At 46.7% G+C, this 8671-nt stretch overlaps 1 pseudogene; it reads left to right on the forward strand.

The window, feature by feature from the left end:
- The first annotated feature begins 267 nt into the window (after positions 1-267).
- On the forward strand, positions 268-5482 carry LOC127190156 (translin-associated protein X-like; annotated as a pseudogene).
- Positions 5483-8671: the final 3189 nt, after the last annotated feature.

Genomic DNA, 8671 nt, shown 5'->3' on the forward strand with positions numbered 1-8671 from the left:
ACTAGACTACCACATAGGAAGTTCCTCTCGCTACCCTCTGCCTAGTGACTCCTGTTCATCTGTCAAGGCACGGCTCAGATGGCAGCGGCTCCACTGTGAAGATGCCTCTGGGACTTATCAAGAGATCAGGACCTCTACACAGATCTAGATGCTCCTGGCAAACTGTGCCCCTTGTGGCATTCAGCACTTCAGGCCTTGATGCCCTGCTCAACGTCCTAACTCTCCCTGACCATGGTTCCCTGCAAGATGCTGCCGCCTTAAGCTTCCATGGATCCTCAGAACCTGCCATATGGCAGTCACAGGGTAAGCACTGAGCAGCCAGCTGCGTATGGGACCCCAGCTCTGGATAGCAGCCAGATGAGGCTGCTTCTCCTGGCTGCTCCCTGTCCTGCTTACCACTTGGATCCTTGGCCAAAGCCGGCACCAGCAGCCTAACTTGGGGAAAGACACAGACAAGAGCCGAGCCCCACCTCCTGCTAACCAGAGGCTGCTATGATCCAGAATAAATGCTCTGCTCCAGCCTCTGAAAGGCAGACTGCAGCCCTGAGCCCAGCTACACCGTGCCCAAGTGAATGTGGGCAACGTGTGTTAGATGATTGGGGATCATTTCCTAAAATTTGAAAATTGCTTTTACTAATAGAGTCAAAATTAAATGTTTGAGCACTTCTAAATAAGATTGTGTGTGTATATGTATGTATAATTTTTAATGAAATAAAATCTTAAGAGCCTCATTCCGATTATATAGAGGATTTAAGTTCAACAAGAAAGAGAAAAATATATTTTGTTGTTGCTGTTGTTGTTTTGGTTTTTCAAGACACGGTTTTACTACATAGTCCTGGCTGTCCTGGAATTCACTCTGTAGACAAGACTGACCTTGAACTCAGAGACCCACCTGCCTCTGCTTCCTGAGTGCTGAGATTAAAACTATGAGCCACCACTGCCTGGCTACATATGCTTATTTTTAAAAATAAACAGCAATTCAGACAAACACAAATGGGAAATGCATATGCAAATATGCTTACCCTCTAGAGGTGTGACTCACTTGCCCAGCATCAACACATACACACACACACACACACACACACACACACACACACACACACACTGAACCAGGCACTATAGCATGTACCCGTAATTTCAGCACTTGAGAATTGGAGGCAGGAGAACCAGGAGTTTCAGCAGCCTCATCTATCATGGAAATACAAATTAAAGTTACAATGGAATCCAGCTATATAAGCAATAGAGTGGCTCCACACACACACACACACACACACACACACACACACACACACACACACCTGTCAATGTCAAGATAATTAGAATGACAAGAATGATCATGCTGCTGAAATGGAGGTCAGGGAAAAAATGTAAATTTTCACCACTTTGAAAATTTGGCAATTTCTATTAGAGCGAAACACATCTGCTGTGTAGCCAAACAATCCCACTACACGGAGAATGGGAGTGTGGATGCAAGAATGTGTACAATAGCTTGAAACTGGACACAACCCAATGTCCAACCACGCTACAATGTGCAAAGAAATCATGGCGTATTTATACAGTGGCAAACTATGAAGCAATGGAAAGAGCAGGAACTACGGCTACTCCGTTCACCAAGATGCATCAGACTCATCAACAACGTAGACAGACAAACCTGACAGAAGCTGGAGATGCGGCTCAGCTGGTGGGAAGCTTGCCTTGCACGCACGAACTCCTGCACTCTCTACATCCTACCCTGCATGAAAAGGGGGTATGGAGGCAAAGAAATTCAAGGTCATCTTTGGCTACAGCTAGTTCAAGGCTAGTCTGGGTTAGACAAGACTCTATTAAAAAAAAAAAAAAAAAAAGAGGAGGAGAAAAAGGAATCAGACCTGAGGGTATGTGCTCACAACTCTATATGAAATTAAAGAACATAATATTAGTTACTGAGCCAGAAATCACAGTGAGAACTGCTGTGGGGAGTGCAGAGTGAGCATCCACGGTGCTGGGAGCTGGACAAATTATGTCATCATCTGAGTGGTATTTCACTACAATATTCAAAGATGGGGCTTTGTGTGAGGGGTGGGGGTAGGGCATGGCCAGGGTCTGACAAGGTTCTGAGGCTGCCGTGTCTCCCAAAATTGAATCCTGGTGGCTTAACAGGAAGAGTAAGGGAGACCAAAAGAGACACCTACACATGCCCTGGCTCTTCCACGTGATGCCCTGTGCCACGCAGGGCTCAGCCAGCAAGGAGGCTCTGAGCAGATGCAGCAGCATCACAGTTGTGCCCCGTGGTGAGAGCTTTGAGCTGGGGCTGGAGATAAACCTCTGCGGGGAACAGCTTTCTGCTGCTCTTCCAGAGAACCTGAGTTTGGTTCCCAGCACACACGGCAGCTCATCATCATCCTTAACTGCAGTTCCAGGGAATCTGGCTTCCTCTCTTGGCCTCTGGGACACCAAGCACACACTGCATGTGTACATACGTACAAGCAATTACTCACACATGAAATTAAAATCCTTTTTCAAAACTTTAAGTGAAAACAAATGTCTTTATTTATATAGTTACCCAGCTTCAGAAGGCAGGAGAGCTGCTATCAACTGGAGTCAACGTGGCATACAAAGGGAGTTCAAGACCAGCCTGAAAAATTAACATAGCAAAGCTCTATCTTGGAAAAATAACCATTAAATTAATTTAAAGTTTTTGAGATTTATTTTTATTTTGATTTGAGTGTTTTGTGGACATATATTTATGTATACGTACCATATGTATATTTGATGGCCAAGGAAGTCATTGGCTCCCCTGGAGCTGGAGTTATGGATTGTTAAAAGCCACCATATGTGAGCTGAGAGCCAAGCCTAGGTGTTCTGCAAGAGCAACAAGTGTTTTTAACTACTGAGTCATCTCTCCAACCCACAGTGTAAATTTATTATCTCACAATTTCAGAGCCTGGAGATCCAGGATCTAGGTTTTAGCAGAGCTGGCCTCCCTGGAGGCACTGGGAATCAGGCTTTTTGGTTTCCATAGCTCCTGTCCTTTGGCACATATGGATATATATCTCCATTCTCCTCCTGATTGTCTCCTGTGGGCTACGCCCAGATTACACCCTCATTATTTTCACACTGCTTGTGCTGGAATGAGAGCCTTCTCCCTTCTACTAAACCCCAGCTGAACTAATCCCATGTTCAAGTCCTCACATTCTGAAGTACTTGGGGCTTCAATGTATTGTTCGGGACACAACCTATGACAGTTGCAAGTGACGCTGCTCTTTGCGAGCCAGCCAACATGGGCAGCTGACGGGGAATGTGAGTTCTGTGGACCTGCTGGTCTTGCACATGAGGGTTCGGGAAGACACCAGGCTTGTGAAGTGATGATGAGGGAATGGGTTTGCATCCCGCCTTCTCACATAATGGTCAAGGCTGGTGTTGTTGAGCACCAGCTAGGCAGCTCCAGGGTCTAGGGTTTGCATATACTCCTGTCATGACAGTCATAAGCTCACAGTGTCCTCAGGGGAAACCACACTATTTCCAGTGTGTGGGTGAGGAAACCAAGCCTGCAGCTGCCCAAAGAGACACGGCAAGAGAGTGGCGACAGGCCGACAAAATAATTCATCAGGCAATGATGTCTGTCACCAAGGCTGATGACCTAAATTCAATACCGTCAATACCATATGACGGAAGGAAAAATCCACTGCCTGCAAGTTGTCTTCTTACTTCCCCATGTGCACTACGACACACATACACACACACACACACACACACACACACACACACACACACACACGCTCACATACACATAAATCAATGTAACAAAACCAAGATTGAAAGGTGCCAAAGGGCTATGCTGACCACCCCTGAGCCCCCTTTCTGAAACTGTTTCTCAACCTCTAAAGTGAGGTTGAACAGGGCTCTCTACCACCTGGCACATGGCAGGAGCAGGCTGAAGTTTGGGGTTTGCCTCCTTTAGCTAATGTTCTCAGAGCTTGTTCACACAGGTGGAGAGCTTTTTGTGGCCCTTCTCGAACCAAAGTGAGCAGCTCGCTCCCCTATGCTGAGCCCATTTACTTCATTGTAGCAGCTGTGTAGGAGGCTGGACACATGTCAGCCCGTCTGCTGCTATCATATATGGGTTTTCCAGGGATAGGAAAGCCATTCTGGTCCCCAGCACAGAAGAAAGGCCAACAGTAAAGAAGCATCCATTAAAATAGAATGGGGAAGCCGGGCATGGTGGCGCACACCTATAATCCCAGCACTCAGGGAGGCAGAGGCATGCGGACCTCTGTGAGTTCAAGACCAGGCTGATCTACAAAACGAGTCCAAGGCAGCCAAGACTACACAGAGAAACTGTCTGGAAAAACAAATCAACAACAAATAGAATAGGGGAAGCCAAACCTGGAGGTGCTGGCTTAATTTCCTGCTCAGAGGCTGAGGCAGGAGGATCACAAATTCAATACCCACTTGGGCTACACAGGAAGTAAGTAAAAGAGGTGGGGAAAGGGCTCACGACCTCTGGCGGCCAGGGTCCTCTGCGCTGCTAACCCATGGGCTCTTCCTGTGCTCCTTGGCGTCTGGTGACTGTCTGTTAACTGAGCTGGGCTGGCAGCTGCCTTCTCTGCCCATGCAAGGCACCTGCAGCCATTAGTGGCAAAGAAGGACCAGGAGGGTTCAAGAAGAGGAAACATGACAAGTTCCCGTATAACCAGAGGAGAGAAGGGAAGGATGCCAGTTCATCTTCGCCGATGATGTTGGCCTTCAAGCCATTTCATCAGGAACTGGACGCGAGGCACAACAAATATGAAAGACTTGTGAAGCTCAGCTGGGATATTACTATTGAAAGTAAGAGGACGATTTTTCTTATCCATAGGATTACAAGTGCTCCTGATACGGAGGAGATACTGACGGAATCAGATATTAAACTGGATGATGTCAGACAGAAAATACCACAGGTAGCCCAAGAACTCTCTCGGCGCGGGGGCGGAGGGGGGGGGGGGCTGCACCAGATCCATCGTGCTGTCAGGACAGGACTGCAGGAGTACACGGAGGCTGTCTCTTCAACAAGACACCTCGGTCCTTAATCAGTATGGACGAGATTAACAAGCAGTTGGTCTTTACAACAGAACACAGTGGGAAAGAAAGCAAGACTCCCTCCTTCCTTTGACAAGACCGGCAGCTTGCTGTGTGGAGGCTGAAAATCACACCTGCTGATTACCTCTGGGAGTGGCTGGCCTTCCTGGAGAATTGATACAGATGTGTATTAACAGCATGGGGAATGGGGACATTGACACTCCCTGTCAAGTGAGACAGTTTACTTAGGGTTCTCTTTCATTGGCAACACTGGGCCCTATGGGGTTTCTAAGAAGAGGCACACCTTGAAACGGAGCCTGGCCAAAGTGGAGAGCGCTTGCTGTGCCCTTAAAGTCTGGGCTCAGAGACTCCCAAACACATGCTGGCAGACGTGTTTTCAATTAAGACAGAGAGCATTCCCTGTGCAGCCCACTCTGCTCTGTAAGGAGCTCCTAGGAGACAAATAGCCTGTTCTGAGTGGGCATTCAACTTTATTGTGGCTTTTGTAGACGTTTCCAGTTGTACCAGCTTGAAGTTGTTTACAGCTGTATATGAGTTTGTCCACAGGAAAGGTTCCTACACTCACGAGCATCTGCATACAGTGCTTTTATATGTGCTTAGTCCCCGTGTTTGCTTTACTGTTGTGTGAGCGCGCTCTCTGCCTCACCTACTTTAATTCGCTTTGAACTTGAAGTGACAAATTTTCAGTGGAAGGAAGTCTCTTAGTGGGTGATTTCTCTACATGGAGAGAAAATGCAGTGAAACTTCTGCAGGTGCCTCCTACTGGGAGAGGTCTGCAGTGAGCCTCCTGCTGTGAGCTTCTTTACTGTATCATAGCAAGCCGTTAAAGTAGATGTAGAGTGTGGAACAACAATTTTAAAATATAAGCTATCAGTATTTTTAAGTATTAGTTTTGGTGATATTATAATGAGAATTCATGTAACATTTTGGTCAAGTTTAGGCCATTTTGAATTTATGTGAAACAGCTTTCCAGAAGAATTGATGGATATCCAGGTGTTACTTTCTCCTGTTAGTTTTTACCTTTTTCCAGAGATGGGGGGGGATTGGAGCTGATGTTGTTTTTCACTGGTGACTCTGAGTAATTGTGCACTTGCCTATAAGCTGTGAGCAGGTGAGCCCTTTGCCGTGGTGTTAGGGCTTTCCTAGTCTAGCACCTTTAGGAATCACAGTAGAACAGCTACAAAGGCTGGGATGCTGAAAACCCAAACCTTTATATTTGTCCCTTGGTGTTAGCCAACGATGTTGCCAAAGAAAATGAGTTATGTATAATTTAGCAATGAGGCAATTGCCAACACAGAGGAAGGAGCATTGGTGGTCACTGGCAGTCAGAGTTTGGGGTTCACCTACCCAGCTAGTCAGAGCTCCTCATGAGCTGACAAGCACCACATGCTTTCAACTAGTTTTGTGAGCTCTCAGAACTTGGATACTGGGTTTTATTTTTGGAAAGGGTATCTATTTATAAGGACTGGTTCGTTGAAAGTGTAATTTTCCAGAAATTATTACCAAAAGGAAAATAAAATGTAAAACACTTGATAAGTTAGATTTGTTTGTCTTGGTGATGGTGGGCTGTGGTTCCCCTGTTCTCAGATATACTGCTCAGTTACAGTCAGTCCCATTACCTGTTTTGTTTGTTTTTTTCAGCTACTTCAAGTTGAATTTATAATGTTAAAATAATGCATTGAAGAATGTTTTACAGAAATTTAAAACAATTTTTGAATAAAATATTAAAATACAGGGGGAAAAAAGAGGTGGCATGAGGATGTGGGTGGGTGGTAGAGCACTTGTCCAGCATGTGTGAGGACCTAGGTTCAATCTGCAGTGCCACAGGGAAGAAAAGGGGGTAAAAATGTCTAAGAATAATAGGTGGGTGGGTGGTAGGAAAAACAGATATATAAGGTTAAATGGATGGTTTAAATTTGTTTGGACAGATGGCAAGATAGGCAGATGGAAGGTCAGATGGATAAGTGAAAGGTAAGAGGTGGAAAAGATGAACAAATGATGGATTGATGTATGGGTGAAAGTTTGAAAGACAGATGTAGAGACAAACTGACAGAAAACTAGAGGGATGAACAAAGGGATATATATGTAATCAGAGAGGGAGAGAGAGAGGCAGAGGCAGAGGCAGAGAGACAGACAGACAGAACCAAAGGATGGTATGAAATAACCGTGGCTGGTGAGTAGAGCGGATCGGACTGGGCAGGCTCCCAACTCCTCTGCCTCTTTTCTCCAGAAACACAACCCAGTCACTGCCTTGCTCACCCTCTGGTGAGTAGGGCTGACAGGGCTGGACAACCGGGGAGGAGGCAGCAGGTGGGGCAGTCCAAGGCCAGCCCAGCTGCTGTCGCACAGGTGGTGCCTTCCTTGGCGCTGAGACCCAAGAGACTGCAGAAGCACGCAGCACTGCGGGAGCCTGAGCCAGGTGAGTGCAGAGTGGGATGGAGGGCTGGGTGAGCTGCACCCCCATCCATCAGCTGCATGGAGCATGCTCAGTCAGCCACCAGGAGGCCGGAGCTTACCCCATGGGACCCTGCCCTTACCATGCCCTTTCATCAACGCCAGCTTCCGTGTCTCGGTGGATGGACTGAGTCCTTTATTTCATTTTTGTTAGTTTTAAATACTATTTATTTTATTATTTATTACTACTATTACTATTACTCTGTGTGTGTGTGTGTGTGTGTGTGTGTGTGTGTGGTGTGTGATAGGTAGCAGCACACACGCCACAGCACATGTGTGGAGGTCAGAGGATAACTTTCTGAAGTCAACCATTTCTATTCTCCCCATGTGTCCAACTCATGTAGCCAGACTTGCAGAGATGAGCTATCTGGATGACCATGCTACTTGGTTTTTAAGACTGTATCCCAGGCTGCCCTGGAACTCACTATATAACCCAAGCTGGCCTCAAACCCAAGCAGTCCTCCTGCTTAGGCCATTGGAATTCTGATATTGCGTCACCACAGAATACCTTGTATTACAATTCTATCACAATTCCCTGATTTTTCCTGGGCCTCAGTTTCCACTTCTTGGTAAGGGGAGCCATAGCTTGCACTTGCTGGGATTGCCCAGAGAATTTAGCACTGCCGTATCCAGATTTGGTCCTGGCTTAGCCATATGTCCCCCTAAGGAACAGGCCCCTATTTATTCCCCCAGCTCTTAGCCAGGCACTGTTCCAGGCATGGGAGACACCAGTCAGCAAATACTTCATGCAGCCTACATTGAAATGATGTGTGAAGGCTTCGGTATACAGTGCGAAGGCACTGTATAAGGAAAATGATTTGGACCCATTTCACAGCTGTGGCTACTGAGGCGCAGTAACGTTTTAAGCATTTTACCCAAGGGCACACCCAGCCTTTGCCACTACAAGCATCCATATACCCTTCCCCAGAAGAGTCATCTGGAACCTGGGAGAGGAGGCTTCCCTCTAAAGCTGCGTCCTTTTTCCTGGTTGAAGGGTGGGCTGGGGGAATTACGTACCCTCTATGACAAGTCTAGTTTGGGATGCCCTTCCCCACCACTTATGAAGGACCTGACTGCGTTCCTGTCCCAAAACAAACAGGATAAGGACAGAGGACACAGGCTTATAACTGCCAGGGCCCTGTCCTATGACATCATCAGT

Source organism: Acomys russatus, chromosome 5 (assembly GCF_903995435.1).
Source record: "Acomys russatus chromosome 5, mAcoRus1.1, whole genome shotgun sequence".
In the NCBI taxonomy this organism is placed as follows: Eukaryota; Metazoa; Chordata; class Mammalia; order Rodentia; family Muridae; genus Acomys; species Acomys russatus.